General features: G+C 39.6%; 1 protein-coding gene across 3 annotated transcripts in view; it reads left to right on the top strand.

Moving 5' to 3' along the window:
• Window positions 1-2,043: 2,043 nt before the first annotated feature.
• Window positions 2,044-23,725, top strand: part of akap6 (A kinase (PRKA) anchor protein 6) — a 413,822-nt gene continuing 392,140 nt past the window's right edge. For all 3 annotated transcript variants that reach the window (XM_072568962.1, XM_072568963.1, XM_072568964.1), the window contains exon 1: window positions 2,044-2,148. The gene's annotated coding sequence lies outside the window, so the exon portion shown is untranslated. The remainder of the gene's footprint in view (window positions 2,149-23,725) is intronic.

Here is a 23,725-nt window from a genome sequence, read left to right as displayed (position 1 = left end):
TTTCCAGTGCAATTATCACATAGTCTATGCATTAGGAGTTCTGAGGGCTTTGACACATACCATGCAGGGTACAATCAACCTTGATTATCTGGAAACTTGAAAATCTGGGCCAAAATTACCTTTCAAATCAACTGGACCCACTGTTGAATTATCTTGTAACAACTTGAAGATATCTAAAATATGTCAAAGAAAGTGACACAACATTTAAAACACAAAAAATGTAAAAAAAACATATAAAACATGCAAAATAGATAGGGGAATGTGAGGTCTTGCACTTTGGAAAAAAAGAATATAGGCATGGGCTATTTTCTAAATGGTGAGAAAATTCATAAGGCTGAAGTACAAAGGGATCTGGGAGTGCTAGTCCAGGATTCTCTAAAAGTTGACTTGCAGGTTGAGTCTATGATTAAGAAAGCGAATGTAATGTTGTCATTTATCTCAAGAGGGTTGGAATATAAAAGCAGCGATATGCTTCTGAGACTTCATAAAACTCTAGTTAGGCCCCATTTGGAATAATGTGTCCAATTTTGGGCCCCACACCTCAGGAAGGACATACTGGCACTGGAGCGTGTCCAGTGGAGATTCACACGGATGACCCCTGGGATGATAGGCCTAATATACGATGAATGGCTGAGGATCCTGGGATTGTATTCAATAGAGTTTGAAAGGTTGAGGGGAGGTCTAATAGAAACCAGGAATTAAGGACTATGGGGAGAGTGCGGGTAAGTGGAGTTGAAATGCTCATCAGCCATGCTTAAATGGTGGAGTGGACTTGATGGGCCAAATGGCCTTACTTCCACTCCTATGTCTTCTGGTACAGAAAAAGACTAAACATAATAATAAAGTGGAAATTCCGAATAATACAAAATATGCAAGTAAAAATCTGGCAGAAATACTCCAACATCCTCTATCAGACAGAATGCATAGGCAAAATTGATAGTGGGTATCACAAATCAAGCTCGAGAATATCTTCATACGGCAGTAAAGCTGCTGAATGTTACAACAGCCTCAGCCAGGATGTGTCACATTTCCATCCTGGTCGGTGTCCTCATTTCTAGTGGAGGATAGTCTTCTGTCAGTATTCTAGTGAATCTGAAGGGGCACCTCTGCTCTTCTTGATTCAAAATAATAACACTAAACTTTCAATTTTGATGCCTCTCCTCATGCACAATTGGGAAAATCTGGGCCCATAGACTTATCAATGAAAATTGCTCTTGGAGGCCTTTTATCTGATTCGCAGCTTTGTTTTGTATATTAAAGGGATGATTGCTTGAAGCAAACCACCGTGTAGAAGATCTCTTTCGGGATACCAGTGGTCAGAGTACTGAAGTAAATCATTGAATGTGACAACCACAATGTAGCACAGCATAGAAAGAAATCATTTGGCCAGTCTGTTTGCACCAACTGTTTTCTAGACTAATCCAGTTAGTCCGACTCATGTGCTCTTTCCTTACATCAGTATAAGTATTTTGTTGAAGAGTTTATAGAATTCCTTTTTACAGGCTACAATTGATGCATCATCCTATCAGGTAGTGCATTCTGAATGAAATGCCACTTTTGGTCCACCATCAATTGGTTGCCTCTCTTACAAGCCCACCAGGTTTCTTATCTATGTGTATGACAAGCAATCAAATCACTTGTGCTAGTGTCCCAGGCAGTGGAAAAAGTTAAAATGTACCCCTCAAGTCATGGAAATCAGTTTAGATTGTACTAATTAATCAAATACTTTTATTACTATATCAAAATTCTTTCTCTTTCTTATGTGTTTCCAAGGAGGCACATTTCCTATTATTATTGCTATATTGCTTTTTTACTGTAAATACTCCATGTTACAAGTGAAATGTTCTGACTTGCAGAAAGAGTTGCATTGTAAGGCAGTTCTCTCTCGGTTTCCTCTATTATAGAAAACTGTTGTCTCCAGCCAAAGTCTTATAGAACAAGGTGGTCCCTTAATGTGGTACGTGCCAATGGGCTTGCAGTAAAAATTCACATCACATCTCAGTTTCCATAGCAACAGTAGTCTTTCCCATAATGAACTGTATCATCTGACTGATGTCATAGCAGCATGCAGCAGGTCAAATGAGACACCTCCTAGCGCATCCTTAGAGCCACGAATAAACCGAAGGAAAAATGGTATAAAAGGAAATGGTAAGTTCTTTGCCACTAGGATTTCTTTTAAAAACTAACAATTGGTGATTGTCTCAGACTTCAGAATTGAACTCCAATGTGCTGTGGCAGAAACGCCTCCAGAGATTTTTTCTTTGTGTTTGGTATTATTCAAATCTTGTGAGGGAGGCTGCCGCATCAATAGATTGTATTCTGCAGATGGGAATAAGATGAAGGCCTCGACTCCTAATGTACAAACTCAAGCCTTCTCAACTTGTTTTTTTTTACTTTTTTTCTTACATTATTGGAAAATCTACCTTAACTAGTTTGACAAAACATAAAATAATTAAGCTGAGAATGTTGCACAATCTAACAATGCTTCATTAATGCCACAAATAATTGTGTGTTTTCATACTCTTATAATATCGTACATTGTTCATTAAAGGGAGCAATGTGTAGGCATAAGCTTTTCAAAAATCAAACAGCTGAGTGTTATATTGAAAGTGCTGTTGATTGTTGTAAATTTATCCTGCAGCCAGCAACTTAATTCTTATTTGGCTTTAGCCTTAAGGTAGCCTTTCTTTGCATTAATGTTTAAAGACTTTTTGCAGATTATGTTAATATAAATTACAATATATCCAGTAAGTTAAAAATCTATGTGATAACAGTAATTCTGTGGTGGTTAAATATTCATGTTATAATTATTTTATGAATTGTCTATGTTAAACTATATATTAGAAAAAAAATTATTTTATTCTGTAAGATGTGTGTGTGTGTAAAGTGTTCATTATAATAATGTGCAATGTGAAAAGAAAGCATATCTTTTAGTCTTAAGTGACGTTTTGTGAAATATAAGACATTCAATATTTTATGATATGCTTCTAAAGACAGGTACTAAATGTGTATTATACTGGCCTTTAGGACTCATTTGATTAGGGCAGGAGTGGACGCTTGAGTGATTTAATAATTTTTTTTGTTCATCGGTACCTTCTGTGTTATGCTGAAATTTTTAATCAGTCTGATCACAAATCATATGTCACTACTTAACCAGACTTCAGACTGTTGGACATATATGTCCATAAAAATATAGATATGGGAAAGATGATCTTTGACTTTAAAAGCTTTTTAAAGTGTATTGTGTATGCCAATAGGTGGTGCTTATTTGCAATTCTGCTTGATTGCAAATAATGTAAGAGTTGTAAATTAAGGGGAGCTGGCCACAGCCTCAGATTGTGGTTGTCATGCGGTTGCTGCTGAGAAGAGAGAAATGTCTGAGAAGACAGCTGAGGCTCTGTGCTGCAAATGCAGCCTCTAAGTTAACCACTAGGGAACTATGCTTGGATTTAGACTGCCTCATTTGTCAAGCTGTTTGCCGAGCTAGCTAGGGCTGGGTTGGGTCACATCTGAAACCTGCACAGTCTCAGTAAAATGGAGCAACTTGTAAAAGGAATTGCTGATTAGAATAAAATTATTCAACAGTTTTAAATATAAATTGATAAAGCATTGATATAGAAAATATCTGTTCAATAGAATAATTATTTCTTTAAATATCTTTACAGTGCAGCTTTTATATCTTATTAAGGATGAGGATTATTAACTTACTCAAGCATGTATTCATTAGGCTCAGATTACTGACAGAATTGCGAAATATAGTAGGTGAGGCCACAATGGAAACATATTATAAAATGTGTATATAAATTTGTTGAGAATTATTTTGAAGGATGCTTAATGAATTATCGAAAATAAAAACAGTAAATAGTCATGACAAGTTGTGAAATTACAATATGAAGTCCAATTAATATATCACAAAGCTCATAATATTTTGCCATATTTGCGAAAATAGCCAAATGGTCAGTTAATCAATACCTGATCTGAAAAATCTGTCAGAAAATGGTTCCAAGTTATATTAGGCATATTCATTATTTTAGGTCAGAAGTGCATTCGATATAACATATTTTGCAATAGATGAGGAATATTTTGTGTTAGGTGAGGTGCATTGTTAAGGATATGATTTATGAGATGATGTGCAATAGATAAGAGATTTGTTAATATTTTGAGTTTAAATGTCTTAGGTGTGGTCTTTGGGAAATAGATGTGTTGTGCCATGTTGAGCAACATGTCATTTAGGACACACCTATTTAAATATTTAGGTGGAAGCTGAGGGATTTGGGGAATAAGAAGAAACCATATGGTCGAACAAAACTGCTATTCAACAAAACTAACCTTTAGCATCTTCCAGTGATCTCACAAGATCCATCTATCCCCTTTCTCTGTAGAAATTGCATCATTTTTTTCTTGAAGGGAAATGATGATTCATTATACATTAAATCACATTAATGAGGCCTCATGACCATAGATTGTTGATAAATGATTGCTCCTGCTTGAACATGCCATATGTCTTATCAGTTTCCATTAATATGTAATTCTTTCACATTGATTATTTAGCGCATTTCAGGCAGAATTTACTGTTTATACAAAACCAAAAGCAGTAGTGGCATAGAGTCATAAAATTATCTGACACAAAAACAGACCCTTCTGGAAAACCTGTTTGCCCTGACCAAACATCCCAATCTGACTTAATCCCATTTGCTAGCATTTAGCCCATTTTTCTCTAAACCTTTCCTGTTCATGTACCTTTTCAGATGCCTCTTAAATGTTGTAATTGTACCAGCCTCCACCACTTCCTCTGGCAGTTTGTTCCATAGACGCACCACCCTCTGCGTGAAAAGTTTGCCCCTCAGGTCCCTTTTAAGTCTTTCCTCCCTCACCTTAAATGTATGTCCTCAAGTTTTGAACTCCCCAACCTGGAAAAAAAACCTTGGCTATTCATCCTATCCATGCCCCTCATGATTTTATAAACCTCTATAAGGTCACCCCATATCTTCCAATGCTCCAGGGAAAAAAGCTCCAGACTATTCACCCTCTCCCTAAAGCTCAAATTCTCCAATTACAGCAACATCCTTCTGAATTTTTTCTGAACCCTTTCAAATTTAACATCTTTCCCATAGCAGGGAGACCAGAATCAAATGCAAAATTCTAAAAGTAGCCTAGCCAATGTCCTCTATAGCCGCAATCCCTATACTCCATGCACTGACCAATGAAGACAAACATGACAAACACCTTCTTCATCACCCTGTCTACCTATGACTCCACTTTTAAAGAACTATATACCGGCACTCCTTGTCTCTTTATTCAGCAACACTCCCCAGTGACTCTACCATTAACCATATAAGTCCAGTCTTGGTTTGCCTTCACAAATTGCAACACCTCACGTTTACCTAAATTCAACTCCATCTGCCGCTCCTCAGTTCTTTGGTCCATCTGATCAAGGTCCCGTTATACTCAGAGGTAAGCTTCTTCGCTGTTCTTTACATCATCAATTTTGGTGTCATCTGAAAACTTACTAACCATACCTCCATATTCACTTCCAAATCATTTACATAAATGACAAAAAGCAGTGGACCCAGCACCAATCCTTGCAGAACACCACTGTCACAGGCCTCCAATCCAAAAAACAACCCTTTACCACCCCACTCTGTCTCCTACCTTTAAGGCAATTTTGTATCCAATTGGCTAGTTTCTCCTGGATTCCATGTAATCTAATCTTGCTAACCAGTTTACAATGTGAACCTTGTCAAAAGCCTTGCTGAAATTCCATTTGGACAATGTCAACCACTCTGCCTTCATCATTGATTCACCTCATTGCAAAATGTGGCCACATGCTATATAGATATTAGCAACTGACAAGAATACTTAGAAAAGTGAATGGAAAATAAACAAGGTGGAAGGGGGCTGGTTGAGAGTCTTGAGAACTACAAATTGACCTTTGTTTGGAAGAAATTTGAATAGGAGAAGATTAAGAAATCAGAGAAGGATCACTTTGAAGTACCAAGGAGAAGAAAATATGTGGATGTTGCTAATTTGAAATTAAACAGAAAATGTGCTAATTGCACAAGAAATTGGAGAGTATTTTTTGAAAGTATAGGTAATGCTCTCAGTTTGTCTCTTTGTCAGGTGGGAAAAAGTTCTTTATTGAACTGGTTAAAACAATGAAGAAAGAGTAGAAGGTAACATTCCAAAGTTTATTATATGGTGAATATTTTCACAGAAAAGCAAATTTGCAAGTTTGGTAGTTTATTAATACATTTTAAAATGACGTTAATTATGAAGGACCTAAAAATATATCTGCGTGACTAGGCCATTTACTAAGATCATGGTTAATCTGATCATGGCTTTAAATCCATTGTCCTGTCTTCCCCTCTTAATACTTGACTCCTTTGTAATCTGTTAAGCTCAGCTTTGAATATGTTCAATGATATCGTCTCTATAGCTCCCTAGGTTGGAGATTTGCAAAAATTAACGACCCCTGTAGAAAAGAAATTCCTCCACATCTCCATCTTAAATGTACAAATGCAATAAGGTTTCCCTACTTGCACACTCAATCCCCTTATAAAAAAGACTCATTATACCATTTACCTTCTTATTTATTTGTTGCTACCCAGTAACCTTTTGTGATTGATTTGTAGAGATCCAGATTCTCTCTGTACCACAGAATTCTGTAATATTAAATGATATTCAACTTTTCTATTATTCTGCCAAAGTTGACAACTTCACAATCTCCCACTTTATAATCCATCTGCCAATAATTTGCCCACTCACTTAATCTGTGTAGATTCTTTCTAGCCTTCTCACAACTTGCTCTCTTACTTAAATCAGCAAATTTGGCAAAAATATGCTGAGTCCCTTAATCTAAATTATTAAACTAGTTTGTAAACAATTGCAGCCTCACATTAAACCAGTTGGCACTTCACTAGTTAGTTTGCCAACCTGAAAATGATCTAATTAAGCCATTGTTCTATTTTCCGTTTGTGAGCCAATCCCTTTTCAAGAAGGTTCAACTTATTCAAGGGTTTTTAAATGATACTAATAGCATAAAAGTAGAAGTTCTCATCAATCCAATTAATTTCCATTGCTTACAGTTTGAGGCTGCCTCAACAATGCATTCTTTGGAAAAATGTAGAATCACTGTTAATCACTTCTGGATTTCGACACAATTCTATGCATTTGTGGATTTACAAAGTTGCCATCAGTTTCAGTAGAGTAATAATGGTGAATATTGAAAATATTGTTGCTATTACTGGTCCAAGATCTGGGTCTTTCACTTTACTGAACAAATAGGTGCAAAGCATACTGACTTTTTTAAAGGCTACAAACACATGTATAGAGGATGAGTCTAGCTCACATTCGAGAAGATATTCTCAGTGAGTAATGCGGCTTTATAGTTTGTAGTCATTTTTTTAGAAGCTGTGGTTCCCTTTGTAAATCCACAATGACATTTTCGGTTACTGCCTTAACAAGTGGCTTATAACTCCCAACCAGATGGTGTGTGGACCTAGAAGTTTTCATGCTCTTCATATTTTCTTCTCCATTGTAGTATTGTGCTCTCATTATTTGTCAGTGCATGCTGAAAATATTGCAACTATTTTACATATTTAAGAAATAATTGCAGATTTCCAGGTATATTTTAAAAAATCATTCAGGTTTCATGGCCTGTAACAGCTTTGAACAACTAACAGTTGCATTATGGGAAATTTGGGGGAGGGATGTCATGACCTGGCTGGTATGTGTTATTTTTGTTGTGGATAGCTCTTCAAACCATTATCTGTGGACATAAAGTTTATTCTTGTATGTGCAGCAATTGTTGAATCAACTACTAGATTCAGCATTTTAAAGATTTGCTGCAACGTAACTATAAAATCTCGCTATCATCATCAAAGATTCGATAACGACAACAACAATTTTCACCTACATAGCATCTTTAATACAGCGAAGCTCCAAAACCGCTTTAAAGGAGTGGAGGATAGAAGAAGGCATTTAAATAAAATAGATATTAAAAAAATGTATTAAATTTGTATTAATAAAGTTTGGGTGACAATTGGACATTTATATTATTCAAGGAAATTATTGTTTGCCTTCCTATCAGTGTTTTTGTTTCCATTCATATGTGAAAACACCAAGTAGTTGATCCAGCCTATCAATCATTGGTGCCACTTTCAAATTCTTTCAGATCACTACTCCCATTTACACAACCTCTTTGAAAAGGCATTAGAACAAAGAGAGAAACAGGTCAATTTAGGAAAAAGGTTTTGGGAAATACCTCTCCAAAACCAAGAGATTGAATATCATTCCTCATTCTAAACCTATCTACTCTCTATAAATCAATGCCTTACATTTGCAGAAACTCACTCAGGATCCCTTCTCATGGCCATAGTGAGTTCATTTACTTTATATATTCTGGCCATTACAGAACTGGATAGTTCTCTTCAAAAAGAAGATCTAACTCTATTTTCTTGGTTTGTACTGAAGTTCCTATGTCTTGTCATTTCTAAACTGACTCATATAAATTAACCACAGCACAGAATTATTCATCTGGTCATCTTAATCATTCCCCTGTAGGTGAACAAAAATTACCTAAGACATTCCTGATAATGAACAAATTAAGATTTGATAATAAAAACAGAAATTGCTGGAAAATCTCAGAAGGTCCTATCAGTTAACTATGATTTTTCTCCACAGATGCTGCCAGACCTGCTGACGTTTTCAAGCAATTTCTGTTCTTGTTTCAGATTTCTAGCAACCAAAGTTCTTTTGGTTTTTTGATCGAAAATTCATTAATATTCTGGTAAGCTATCTTCAAGGACTCTTTATGGAACAGAATCAAAACTGGATCTATTAAAGATATAACAAAGTGTGAAAATAAATACGTCCCCTAGGCTGGATTGGATTTATCCTAGAATTCTCTAGGAAGCCAGGGAGGAGATTGCAGAGCCTTTGGCTTTGATCTTTATGTCCTCATTGTTTACAGGAATGATGCCAGAAGGCTGGGGGATAGCAAATGTTGTTCCCTTTTTCAAGAAGGGGATTAGAGACAACCCTGGTAATTATAGACCAGTAAGCCTTACTTCTGTTGCGGGTAAAGTGTTGGAAAAGGTTACAAGAGATCAAATTTATAATCACTGGACAGGAATTGTTGATTAGGGATTATCAACATGGTTTTGTGAAGGGTAGGTTGTGTCTCACAAGCCTTATTGAGTTCCTTGAGATGGTAACCAAACAGGTGGATGAGGGTGAAGTGGTTGATCTGGTGTATAGGGATTTCAGTAAGATGTTTAATGAGGTTCCTACAGTAGGCTTTATTGCACAAAATACGGAGGTATGGGATTGAGGATGATGTAGCGGTTTGGATAAGACGTTGGCCAGCTGAAAGAAGACAGAGGGTGGGATGCTTGATGGGAAATATTCATCCTGGAGTTTCAGTTACTAGTGGTGTACCACAAGGATCTGTTTTGGGGCCACTGCTATTTGTGATTTTTATAAATGACCTGGATGAGAGAGTAAGAGGATGGGTTAGTAAATTTGCAGATGACACTAAGGTCGGTAGAGTTGTGGATAGTGTTGAAAGATGTTGCAGGTTACAGAGGAACATAGATAAGCTGCAGAGCTGGGCTGAGAGGAAGCAAATGGAATTTAATGCAGAAAGGTGTGAGATGATTCGCTTTGGAAGGAGCAACAGGAACAGCAGAGACATCTTAAAGTTGCCACCAGGTTGATATGGTTGTTAAGAAGGCAGATGGTGCGTTAGCTTTTATTGGTAGAAGGGTTGAGTTTCGGAGCCAAAAGGTCATACTGCAGCTGTACGAAACTCTGGTGCGGCTGCACTTGGAGTATTGCATACAGTTCTGGTTATTGCATTTTGGAAGGATGTGGAAGCTTTGGAGAGGGTTCAGAGGAGATTTACTAGGATTTTGCCTGGTATGGAGGGAAGGTCTGATGAGGACAAGCTGAGGGACTTGAGGCTGTTTTCGTTAGAGAGAAGAAGGTTGAGAGCTGACTTAATTGAGACATACAAGATAATCGGCGGGTAAATTAGGGTAGATAGTGAGAGCCTTTTTCCTTAGATGGTGATGGCTAGCATGAGGGGACATAGCTTTAAATTGAGGGGTGATAGATATAGGACAGATGTCGGAGGTAGTTTCTTTACTCAGAGAGTAGTCGGGGCGTGGAATGCCCTGTCTGCAACAGTAGTAGATTCACCAGCTTTACGGGGATTTAAATGGTCATTGGATAGACATATGGATGAAAATGGGATAATGTAGGTTAGATGGGCTTCACATTGGTTCCATAGTTTGGTGCAACATTGAGGGCCAAAGGGCTGCAATATTCTATGTTCTTTGTCCTAAAAACTTGACATTGTACAATGCTGACATTGTATTTCTAGTTTCTGCAGCTAACGCCACATAGTTTATTTACTTTTGGCCTCCTGGCATTTGTTAATGTCCTTCAGGATTCTTTCTGATTTGATTTATTGTTGTCATGTGTACCTAAAAGTTTTGAAAAGTGAAAAGTTTTGTTTTGTGTGCAGTACAGGCAAATCATAACATACAAGGACAAACAGATCATAGGGTGTTTAGACAAAGGGAGGCATGCAAGGTTACGGCTGCAGAGGAGGTGCACAAAAGCAAGATCAACATTAGATTTGAAATTAGAGAGGTCCATTCAGTGGTTTAATAACAGCAGGGAAGAAACTTCTCTTGAACCTATTGGTATGTGGACCCAAGGTTCTGTATCTTCTGCCTGATGGAAGAGAGAAGATGATCTTCTCTCTCTCAGGCTGGGAGGGGTCTTTGATGATGTTGACACCCTTGTACTAATGGTTCATTCTGGGTCATGCCTGTTTTATCTCAGTTGAATTCCAGTGCAGTTCAAAATTTGAAGTACTTCAGTGCCAACCAATAGTGCAAGGTCCATGTAATAGTTCAGAATTGCATTTGGAACTCACACATGCCTGATTCAAAGTTCAATTTTTGACTTTTATTAAAGAGATCTTTGGTGATGAATATAATTTTTTGGGAAACTATGCAATTGGCTGCAGACAGTCAGAGGACCAGTGCTTCGGGCAGCCTTGAGGTCATCCCCTCCTGCCTGGTTGCAGCTGCAATTTCAGGCCATTGTGAGGCCTGCAGGCCCTCTTCAAAATTGGGCCTCAACTCTCATTGGCTTTTTTAAATTTTAAGGTTTAAAAATTGGGGAGAGCTCCCTTCCATTGTGGGACACCCTCTCTCACTGACCTGAAAGTAAGTGTGCCTTTTTCCATGTTGTAAAGCTTCCTATTGGCTCTCCAGCTTCAAGAACATACCCTTCATGCTTAAATTAATGGTAAACCTGCCCTCTGGCCACCAACTTATATACAGTATTCCAGAAAGCCCACAGGCCGGTAACTGCTTCCCACACATAACCTAGGTTTATAATTCCACTTAATTTCAATGCTGGAATCATGAAGATTGCAGGGAAAGTCCTGTCTCTTATCTCCATGTTATCTGAAAATTCACAGATTGTGCCAGTACAGAAAAAGGCCATCCAGCCCATTGTGTGTGAACCAACTCTCTATGGAAGCAATTTATTTTGTACCACTCGCCCACCTTCTCTCCAAAGATAATAATCCCTGTTGAATGCTTTGATTAAACCTGCCTCCATTACGGTCTTAGGCAGCAAATTGATCCTAATCATTCACTGCATGAAAATGTCCTATTGTGTTGCTATTGCTTCCTTTGCCATTGCCTTAAATCTGTGCCCATTTGTTCTCAAAGCTTCCACAAGTGGAAACAGTGTTTCCCTATCATTCCGTATCATGATTTTGAATTAACAAACAGTGAATTTCATAACTAATCTTGGAGGAACCTGTTTCGCAGAGTTCTCAACACAGAATCAGATAATTTAATTGTTGTTTTAAGTCTGTCCAATAGTAAGGCTGCAGCAGTGAGTACAGTGGGTTATTTCTTGATTATAAGTTTTTGGAGATAAGTCTCTTGATTAAACTTAAAATACAAGCCATAACTATTAATTTAACCTGGTGCAATGTTTTGTAGGGCAATAAGACGGTGTTATTTTCTGGGTCTGTAGATTGTGAAAGAGCAAAAAATGGCCTTTAATAGAGTGATATGTACTTCTTGTCAGATGTGGGAGTTTAAAGAGAGTTTAAGGGTTACTGCGGATTATATCTGCCATAAATGCTGTTGGGTGCGAATCTTATCAGATCGAATGGATCATTTGGAGAGACAGTTAGAAGAGATGAGGAATTTGCAACAGCAACAGTATGTGATGGATGGCAGTTATAGGAAGGGGGAACTGTCTCAGATACAGGCACATAGATGGGTCAACTCCAGGAAGGGTAAGAGAGGTAGGCACCGAGGGCAGAAGTCCTCTGTGGTTATAGCCATTCCAAACAGGTATGCTGTTTTGGAAAATGTAGGGGGTGATGAATTCACAGGGGAACGTAGCATGAACAGCCAAGTTTCTGGTATTGAAACTAGCTCTAATGCAATGAGGGGTACATTGCCTTCCAAGAGATCATAAGACCACAAGACCATAACACATAGGAGCGGAAGTGTGACATCAAGAATTTATCAATATCTGCCTTGAAGGCATTTAGCGTCCCAGCCTCCACTGCACTCTGTGGCAATGAATTCCACAGGCCCACCACTCTCTGGCTGAAGAAATGTCTCAGCATTTCTGTTCTGAATTGACCCCCTCTAATTCTAAGGCTGTGTCCACGAGTCCTAGTCTCCTCGCCTAACGGAAACAATTTCCTAGCGTCCACCCTCTCCAAGCCATGTATTATCTTGTAAGTTTCGATTAGATCTCCCCTTCCTCATATGTTAGACCTACCATTCCAGCGATCATCCATGTGAATCTCCGCTGGACACGCTCCAGTGCCAGTATGTCCTTCCTGAGGTGTGGGGACCAAAACTGGACACAGTACTCCAAATGGGGCCTAACCAGAGCTTTATAAAGTCTCAGTAGCACATCGCTGCTTTTATATTCCAACCCTCTTGAGATAATTGACAACATTGCATTCGCTATCTTAATCACAGACTCAACCTGCATGTTTACCTTTAAAGAATCCTCAACTAGCACTTCCAGATCCCTCTGTACCTTGGCTTTACGAATTTTCTCACTGTTTAGAAAGTAGTCCATGCTTGTATTCTTTTTTCCAAAGTGCAAGACCTCGCATTTGCTCACATTGAATTCCATCAGCCATTTCCTGGACCACTCTTCCAAACTGTGTTCAATTTGTTAGGTCAATTGTGTTAGGGGATTCTGTAGTCTGAGGAACGGACAGATGTTTCTGTGGCCAGCAGAGAAAAAGCAGAATGGTTAGTTGTTTCCCTGGTGCCAGGATCAAGGATGTTCGCATGGGGGAGAAGGGCCAGCAAGAGGTCATTGTCCACATTGGAACCAACGATATAGGAAGTGAAATGGTTGAGATTCTGAAGGGAGATTATAGAGAGTTAGGTAGAAATTTAAAAAGGAGGTCCTCAAGGGTAGTAATATCTGGATTACTCCCAGTGCTCCGAGCTAGTGAGGGCAGGAATAGGAGGATAGAGCAGATGAATGCATTGCTGAGGAGCTGGTGTATGGGAGAAGGATTCACATTTTTGGATCATTGGAATCTCTTTTGGGGTAGAAGTGACCTGTACAAGAAGGACTGATTGCACCTAAATTGGAAGGGGATTAATATACTGACAGGGAAATTTGCTAGAACTGCTCGGGAGGATTTAAACTAGTAAAGTGGAGGGGGGGGTGGGGAGGGGGGCAGGACCCAAGGAGATAGTGAGGAAAGAGATTGATCTGAGACGGGTACAGCTGAGAACAGAAGTGAGTCAAACAGTCAGGGCAGGCAGGGACAAGGTAGGACTAATAAATTAAACTGCATTTATTTCAATGCAAGGGGCCGAACAGGGAAGACAGATGAACTCAGGGCATGGTTAGGGAACATGGGACTGAGATAACATAGCAATTACAGAAACATGGCTCAGGGATGGGCAGGACTAGCAGCTTAATGTTCCAGGATACAAATGCTACAGGAAGGATAGAAAGGGAGGCAAGAGAGGAGGGGGAGTGGCATTTTTGATAAGGGATAGCATTATAGTTGTGCTGAGGGAGGATATTCCCAGAAGTTATTTGGGTGGCACTGAGAAATAAGAAAGGGATGATCACCTTATTGGGATTGTATTATAGACCCCCTAATAATCAGAGGGAAATTGAGAAACAAACTTCTAAGGAGATCTCAGCTATAGGGTAATAAGAATAATAGGGTAGTTATGGTAGGGGATTTTTACTTTCCAAACATAGACTGGGACTGACATAGTGTTAAGGGTTTAGATGGAGAGGAATTTCTTAAGTGTGTACAAGACAATTTTCTGATTTAGTGTGTGGATGTACCTACTAGAGAAGTTGTAAAACTTGACCTACTCTTGGGAACTAAGGCAGGGCAGGTGACTGAGGTGTCAGTGGAGGAGCACTTTGGGGCCAGCGACCATAATTCTATTCGATTTAAAATAGTGATGGTAAAGGATAGACCAGATCTAAAAGTTGAAGTTCTAAATTGGAGAAAGGCCAATTTTGACGGTATTAGGCAAAAACTTTCGAAAGCTGATTGGAGGCAGATGTTCGCAGGTAAAGGGACTGCTGGAAAATGGGAAGACTTCAGAAATGAGATAACGAGAATCCAGGGCAAGTATATTCCTGTTAGGGTGAAAGGAAAGGCTGGCAGGTATAGGGAATGCTGGATGACTAAAGAAATTGAGGGTTTGGTTAAGAAAAAGAAGGAAGTAGGAGTATACTTAAAAGGGAAATCAGGAGGGCAAAAAGGGGACATGAGATAGCTTTGGCAAATAGGGTTAAAGAGAATCCAAAGAGTTTTTAGAAATATATTAAGGACAAAAGGATAACTAGGGAGAGAATAGGGCCCCTCAAAGATCAGCAAGGCGGCCTTTGTGTGGAGCCACAGAAAATGGAGGAGACACTAAATGAATATTTTGCATCAGTATTTACTGTGGAAAAGGATATGAAAGATATAGACTGCAGGGAAATAGATGGTGACATCTTGCAAAATGTCCAGATTGCAGAGGAGGAAGTGCTGGATGTCTTGAAATGGGTAAGGGTGGATAAATCCCCAGGATCTGATCAGGTGTACCCCAGAACTCTATGGTAAGCCAGAGAAGTGATTGCTGGGCCTCTTGCTGAGATATTTGTATCATCAATAGTCACTGGTGAGGTGGCAGAAGGCTGGAGGTTGACAAACGTGGTGTCACTGTTTAAGAAGGTCGGTAAAGACAAGCCAGGAAACTATAGGCCGGTGAGCCTGACTTCGGTGGTGGGCAAGTTGTTGAAGGGAATCCTGAGGGACAGGATGTACATGTATTTGGAAAGGCAAAGACTGATTAAGGATAGTCAACATGGCTTTGTGCATGGGAATCATGTCTCACAAACTTGATTGAGTTTTTTGAGGAAGTAACAAAGAGCATTGATGAGGGCAGAGCAGTAGATGTGATCTATATGAACGTCAGTAAGGCGTTTGACAAGGTTCTCCATGGGAGACTAATTAGCAAGGTTAGATCTCATGGAATACAGGGAGAACTAGCCATTTGGATACAGAACTGACTCAAAGGTAGAAGACAGAGGGTGGTGGTAGAGGCCTGTGACCTGTGGAGTGCCACAAGGATTGGTGCCGGACCCTCTACTTTTTGCCATTGACATAAATAATTTGGATGTGAGCATAAGAGATACAGTTAGTAAGTTTGCAGATGACATCAAAATTGGAGATGTAGTGGACAGGGAAGAGGGTTACCTCAGATTACAACAGGATCTTGGCCAGATGGGCCAATGGGCTGAGAAGTGGCAGATGGAGTTTAATTCAGATAAATGCGAGGTGCTGCATTTTGGGAAAACAAATCTTAGCAGGACTTATACACTTAATGGTAAGGTCGTCGGGAGTGTTGCTGAACAAAGAGACCTTGGAGTGCAGGTTCATAGCTCCTTGAAAGTGGAGTCGCAGGTAGGTAGGATAGTGAAGAAGGTGTTTGGTATGCTTTCCTTTATTGGTCAGAGTATTGAGTACAGGAGTTGGGAGGTCATGTTGCAGCTGTATAGGACATTGGTTAGGCCACTGTTGGAATATTGCGTGCAATTCTGGTCTCCTTCCTATCAGAAAGATGTTGTGAAACTTGAAAGGGTTCAGAAAAGATTTACAAGGATGTTGTCAGGGTTGGAGGATCTGAGCTACAGGGAGAGGCTGAACAGGCTGGGGCTGTTTTCCCTGGAGTGTCGGAGCCTGAGGGGTGACCTTATAGAGGTTTACAAAATTATGAGGGGCATGGATAGGATAAATAATCAAAGTCTTTTGCCTGGGGTCGGGGAGTCCAGAAAGAGAGGGCATATTTTTAGGGTGAGGGGGGTAAGATATAAAAGAGACCTAAGGGGCAACTTTTTCATGCAGAGGGTGGTACATGTCTGGAATAAGCTGCTGGAGGAGGTGGTGGAGGCTGGTGTAATTGCAACATTTAAGAGGCATTTGGATGGGTATATGAATAGGAAAAGTTTGGAGGGATATGTGCCAGGTGCTGGCAGGTGGGACTAGATTGGATTGGGATATCTGGTCGGTATGGATGAGTTAGACCAAAGGGTCTGTTTCCATGCTGTACATCTCGATGACTCTATGACTATATGACCGCTATCAAATTTCAGGTCAACCTTCTCTTCTCCATGGAAAATAGTCTCAACCTCTTTAATCTATCAATGTCGCTGAAGATCCACATCCCTTAATCAATTCTTATATGTCTTTTCTGCACTCTGTAATGTCTAATGAAGAGTCAGATCACATTCAAAACGTTAATACTGTTTCTCTCCACAGATGCTGCAAGAACTGCTGAGTATCTCCAGTACTTTCTTTTTGAATACTCCATGAGTATTGTTCTGTCTGTCCTTTCATGAACTATGTGAAACATTCCTTTATTCCAATTCTACTCAAGTCTTCACCAAGTATTCTCTTTCTGGTTCTTCAATGATTGCACTAGTGCTGGCATCTACTTTTACCTCAACTGTGTCCAACTCATTTCCTGCACTTGTCCTCTCACTCTTATCTGTCCATCCCAGAACCATGATCATTCACCAACATTTATGCCATATGCAGAAACATACCATCATTAAGCATGTCATGCCCTTCCCACCCTGTCAACATTCTGAATTGACTGTTCCCTCCATGAACCTTGGTTCACACCTCTATCTCCTACTCCCCGATATATCACCCCTTCCCATGATACCTTCCCATGTAATGGCAAAATATATAATACATTCCCTTTTACCTCCTTTCTGTTCACTGTCAAGGGCCCCAAACACTCCTTCCAACTGAGCAGAGATTTTCTTGTACTTATTTCAATTTAGTTTACTGTATTTGCCACTCACAATGTGATCTATTCAAATGTGGGGAGACTGACCATTTTATGGAACATCAACACTCAGTTCCCAGATGTGACTCCAACCATTTGGCTCCTTGCCTGTTTAACTCCACACCTTACTCTTGTGTTCACATTTCTGTCCTCAGACCATCGCACTGTTACAGTGAAGCCCAACACAGACTTATGAAACAGCCTTCTAAATTCAAGCATTTGTTCAACAACTTCAGACCATGAACTCTGTCCTCCATTTTGATTCTTTTACCCCCTAGGTGCCAGTCTGCATATTATTGCTTTTGCTTTTCAGAGAACTAACTTGTTTCTTCTGCTAACACCTACTCTAGATTATTGCTTTGTTTCTTTACCCCCACCATTGGCACTCTGATTGCTGTTTGTTCCATGACAACTTTGGTATTTACTCTCCCCCACACATTTCCCTTTTGTTTCACTTGCTCCTTCAAACCTTTATCAACAGCATAAAACCCATTACATTTTGACCTCTCTTCAGCTCCAGATAAAAGTCACACTGGATTCAAAATGTTAAATCTGTTTCTCCCTCTACAGCTGGTGTCAGACTTGCTGACTTTACAGCATTCTTCATATATATTTCAGACCTCCAGATGTGAAACATTTTTATCTTGTTGATATGAACTCCTTTGCCTTGTACACTATGTCTCTATTAATAAATCCTGGGAAACTGTAACTTTTTTAACTGCTCTCTCAATCCTGTCCTGCCACCCTCAATGCACATACGCAGCCAAGTCCCTCTTCAGGATTATACCCTTATATTTTACATTTTCTCTTCTTACCAAATGACATATTAATGATTATATATTATATAAATAACATAGAGGCACTAAAGAAGGTGTAAAATAGATCTACAAAGTGAGACAAGAAAACCTATCACTAGGAAAGTTTGAAAAAGCTGCATCTCTTTATTCATGAAAAGTGAAAGTTTAGTGGTGACCTGATAGAGTTCTTTGAGATTATGATGGTGTTTGATATTATGGATGGAAGAAACATATTTCTAATTTCGGAAGAGATTAAAACTTGTGACTGTGAAAATAAAATTGTCATCTAATTCCCTACTAGATTTATCAGAAAAACATATTCATTTAGAGAATGGTAAGAATGTGAAACTTACAACCACAAGAAATGGTTAAGGCAGATAGTATTGAAGCAGTAAAGGTGAAGCTAGTTAAGCAGATGAGTGAGAAAGGCATAGCAGAGAGAACCTGTGGTGCCATAGTTGTGTCCAACCTCTGGACCAGGAGGCTCCATGGGTGTACCGTAGCATCTCTGAATAGGTTGATTTGAAATATCTAAAAAGAAGGCATAGCAGGGGTTCTTGTGGTGCAATATCTATACCTCTGAACCAGGAGGCTCAGATTCAAGTCACATCTGCACCAGGGGTGAATCATAACATCGCTGAACTGATTGATTTGAAAAAGATATCTAAAAAGAAACAGCAGGAAATGCTGATGAAGATCAGAAGAGACTCCTGAGGAGCATTAACAGAAGCAGAGACTGCAGGGCTTGTTTCAGAACTGTACAGTGTGTAATTTTATAACAGGAAAACAAAATCTGAGCTCCAGCAGAAAAATTCCAGCAGACACATTCCAGATGTTGGAATTGTCCTGGGTCCTCTGGAATTTAGAAAATATCTTGTGCTCTAAAGCTTAGAATAGAGTTTGTCTTCAATGTTGAGATCTCACACGGTAACTCCCTTTTTGGTGGGCTGTTCTCTTTGCAGTACAATGAAAATGATTGTGGTGTCTGTGACATTGTCTCCAGATATGATTCTGTGAGAATAATTATTTCAGGATATTGCTTAACTAGCCTTTGGAACAGCTCTGCCAGCTGTGACATGTGTCACCAGATGTTAATAAGGAGGACTTTGGAGGGTCAGCTGATTTTGCTGCTGTTGTTTCCAATGGTTGTTCATCCTGTCCATTCTTTTTATGAGACATTGTTAAATGCATGAGTGGGTTGCTAGGCCATTTGAACAGGCATTTAAGAGTCAACCACATTGTTGCAGATCTGGAGTTAAATGTAGACTAAGTGAGGATGGCAGATTTTCCATCCTTAAAGGACATCAGTGAGTTTTATGACAATCGGCAATTGTTTCATGGTCATGTTAGACTCGATTTTAATTCATAATTTATTAATTAAATTCAAATTTCACCATCTGTTTTTGTGAAAGAGAAGCCCATGTCCCCAGAGCATCGCTGGTTCAGTCTCAGTACTGCAATGTCATTGCCTCCCCATCTTTAAAGTGCATTAATGGAAGTGCATCTGTCTCATTAGAGAGTTTAAGTCAGCCAATATCCTCCAGAGAAATAGATGGGGACCAGCTGTGGCTGAATTTTAAGTCATGTCACAAGGATTGATCATCACAGATGTAACAATTCACGTGAACATTCAATGAAGAATACATAGAAGTGCAATATTTTTCATTCAAAAATAATGTTTAAGTCCTCATCTCCTCTGTAACCATCAGTTTGTGAAAAACATGGGGTGTGCCATGACCATTGCATCTGCTGTTGTGAGAGACCCCACTCTGTGTCATTATGTATGCATGGTTATATAAATGATATTTTTTATATACATATATATAAAGCTCTACATGTGAAATAGATGGATAAATCACCCACTGTCATAGTTTTGTGCCCATTATTTGTGCTCATACATTTTAACTTTCCTTTTTCTTCCATTATGTCCAGGTGCTATTTGGACATCAGCAGCTGAAGTGAGGTAGTCCGTTAGCTGTGATGTCCTGATTTCTTGGATGCCCATGGTATTGTCCTCTGGAGGCATGGGGCCTTGAGGTTGCCAGCCTAATGGAGCTCTCCTACACTTGCGCAGTGGCAACCTCTTTGGTCTTGCCTGCTGGAGGTTTCAGAGTCAATGGTGGAGGGTATTAGGAAATGCCCTAACAGGAGAGGCACCTGTTAACAGAGGTGAAAGTGGGTGGCACAGCTGTTACTTTTGGTACAGGTGTGGAGATGTCTTGAATGAGTGAGGAGACAGTGCAGAGGGCATGTAGGGTTAGTGATATCAGAGACTGGGTGGGTGACAGCAAATGATGGTAGACGTTTTAGGCAATTAATAGTGAGCATGGTAGAGCATGAGCCTCAGTTGAAGGTGAGTACAGTAACTGAGGTAGAGTGTGTGTGACGTATTGGGGGGAAGATGATAGCATTTACGGTGGTGAAATAGAGATGATTATTGACCTGGGCATTCCTCCAAATAGCTAAGACTGGTTTAATCTGGGTGGTAAGCCCAGATCAAGCTGGCATGGCTGGTGTTGTGGCCTCCACTACTGGTCTTGGGCAAGAAGAAATCCCACGTCTGCACTATCCCATCCTGCTGGACCTCCAGATACCAGCCTGCAAAGCAAGGTGCCAGCATTCTGTGCCTGGTGCAATTGTCAGGACAGCTTCAGACTGACAGTGCTGGTCTGGGTGCACAATGGGTTTTTAAAATGGCATTGGCACAAGGGATGCTGGTTAATTCCACAACATCCTGCTGTGACAAGTTGTTTCAGGAATGGCATGTGGTAAAGAATCAGACACGAGGGACTCCCTAAAGGTCTGGCAGAAAGTTGCTGAGGTGAGTTTAGTAAAATACAATGAGAAATTTCATTAGGCTTTGAGGTGAAAAACTTGATATATCTTGTGCTGAGCAAAAAAAAAGTATGATTTAGCCCCAGATTCAAATATGTCATATGGTGTAAAGTGGTATTCTTTATATAACCAATGTGAACTTGTCAGAAAAGGTTAGGGCCTGGTCGCAATGGTGTAAGTCACTTTTTTTTTATTGTGGTGGTGAGTCTTAATTACTGCTAAACAGACACTGTCCTGTTTATCAACGAGGTAAAAACAATAACTGCAAATGCTGGAAACTGAATTCTGGATTAGTGGTGCTGGAAGAGCACAGCAATTCAATGAAGGGCTTTTGCCTGAAACGTCGAATTTCGCTGCTCGTTGGATGCTGCCTGAACTGCTGTGCTCTTCCAGCACCACTGTCCTGTTTATTATTCATTCTGACTGATGAGATACAAAGTTGGGACAAAGTTCTTTGTTCTTTCAAATGGGTTCTAGGTCCTCTGCACAAAGTGTTGCACTTTTTTTCTAACGCTTCAGTTGACAAGAATCTGCTATTTACAAGCCCATAAAATGTCAATGAACAAGTCCAAATCAATCTGTTCCAATATCATTTACATTGGGTGTATTTGTATTAACTAGAATAGATGACGCAGTGCTGGTGCTGAAGGCTGGTAATTGTATTTTTCTATTATTTTGCCAATATTATCTACTTCATTCCACCTACCTTAATAATGATTCAAAAAACCAAAAGAACTGTGGATGCTGGAAATCAGAAACAAGAACAAAAACTGAAAATGCTGGAAAGGATCAGCAGGTCTGGCATCAGCTAGGAAGACAAATCAGAGTTAATGTTTCAAGTCCAGTGACCCTTCTTCAGAATAGTGATTCATCCTTGTCCAAGTTGCTCTTATCCATCATACTAAATTATTACCTTTTGTGCTGAGTCTATTGTCTAGTCTGCAATGGAAACGTGGGAAAAGTAACAGCCACATCAGATCATTTTCTCTCTGGATGTTCACACATACATTTTAAGTGAGGATCATTGTTTGCTAATCAGGAGTAGCAAGTGTTTTTTTTCAGTTACAGTACTCTTACAAGATTAGTGTGAAAGAATGAAATGCGGTTGACTGTATCTATGGAAAATGCCATGGCACTGGATTGAAGACTTTAGTGTTAATGGCTGTATGCTGAGATGTCGACCTTTGCCCCAGATTCTCATTTCTTCCAGCTTTTGACAAAAGCGTAACTCATCCCAGAAAAATAAGTTAGTAACAACACCTGAGAATAACTTGAATTTAGATAAATGCCAGGTGCTACATTTTGGGAAAGCAAATCTTAGCAGGACTTATACACTTAATGGTAAGGTCCTAGGGAGTGGTACTAAACAAAGAGACCTTGGAGTACATGTTCATAGCTCTTTGAAAGTGGAGTCGCAGGTAGATAGGATAGTGAAGAAGGCATTTGGTGTACTTTCCTTTATTGGTCAGGTGTTGGGAGGTCATGTTGTGGCTATAGGACTTTGGTTAGGCCACTTTTGGAATGTTGCATGCAATTCTGGTCTCATTTCTATCAGAAGGATGTTGTGAAACTTGATGTTCAGAAAAGATTTACAAGGATGTTGCCAGGGTTGGAGGATTTGAGCTATAGGGAGAGATTGAATAGGCCAAGGCTATTTTCTCTGGAGTGTCAGAGGCTGAGGGGTGACCTTGTAGAGATTTATCAAATCATGAGGGGCATAGATAGGATAAATAGACAAGGTCTTTTCCCTGGGGTGGGGGAATTTAGAACTAGAGGGCATAGATCTCGGGTGTGAGGAGAAAGATCTAAAAGAGACCTAAGGGGCACCCTTTATTTCGATATCTATATACAAGATTAAAAGGTATGTAGGGAAATAAAGCTTCTGTCATTTAGTCTACAATTGCTCTGTCTGACTCATCATTTTATTTGAGTTTTAAGAGCAGTAGCTTCCCAAAGAAGATTTTTTAATGTGTGTTTTTAAAGTTCATTTCAAGATTTGTCATTCATATCTGGTTTATTGGTTCTATAGTGCATACTTAAAGCTGCAGGGGCCAATGGAAGAATTTTGGAGGAATTATGAGATGTACTGAGGAGGCAAGGAATCAAGAGAGTGTCATGGAGAGTGGATGGGGGAAACAAGAGTGTGTGAGGGATGAGGGCTAGAAGGGTTTTGTTTGGTCAAAGCAGAAGTCACATGTGCTTTGAAGTTACTTTACTCCAATTTCGACTTTAATAATGACTTAACAAGATTTCCGAGCAGCAACAGACATTTGAAATATAGTCGCCATTGTTATGTAGTCACAGCAGCCAATTTGTTCACTGTAAGACCCACTAACAATAAATCAATAGTGGTTAGACAAATTTTGGAGTGTCAGAGGCTGAGGTGTGACCTTATCGAGGTTTACAAAATTATGAGGGGCATGGATAGGATAAATAGACAAAGTCTTTTCCCTGGGGTCGGGGAGTCCAGAACTAGAGGGCATAGTTTTAGGGTGAGAGGGGAAAGATATAAAAGAGACCTAAGGGGCAACCTTTTCATGCAGAGTATGGTACGTGTATGGAATGACAATGTGGTGAAGGCTGGTAGAATTGCAACATTTAAGAGGCATTTGGATGGATATATGAAGAGGAAGGGTTTGGAGGGATATAGGCCAGGTGCTGGCAGGTGGGACTAGATTGGGTTGGGATATCTGGTCGACA

The sequence above is a fragment of the Chiloscyllium punctatum genome, chromosome 4, assembly GCF_047496795.1.
Source record: "Chiloscyllium punctatum isolate Juve2018m chromosome 4, sChiPun1.3, whole genome shotgun sequence".
Taxonomy (NCBI): domain Eukaryota; kingdom Metazoa; phylum Chordata; class Chondrichthyes; order Orectolobiformes; family Hemiscylliidae; genus Chiloscyllium; species Chiloscyllium punctatum.
Note: the sequence above shows the minus strand (reverse complement) of the source record. Positions and strands in the feature narration are given on the sequence as shown.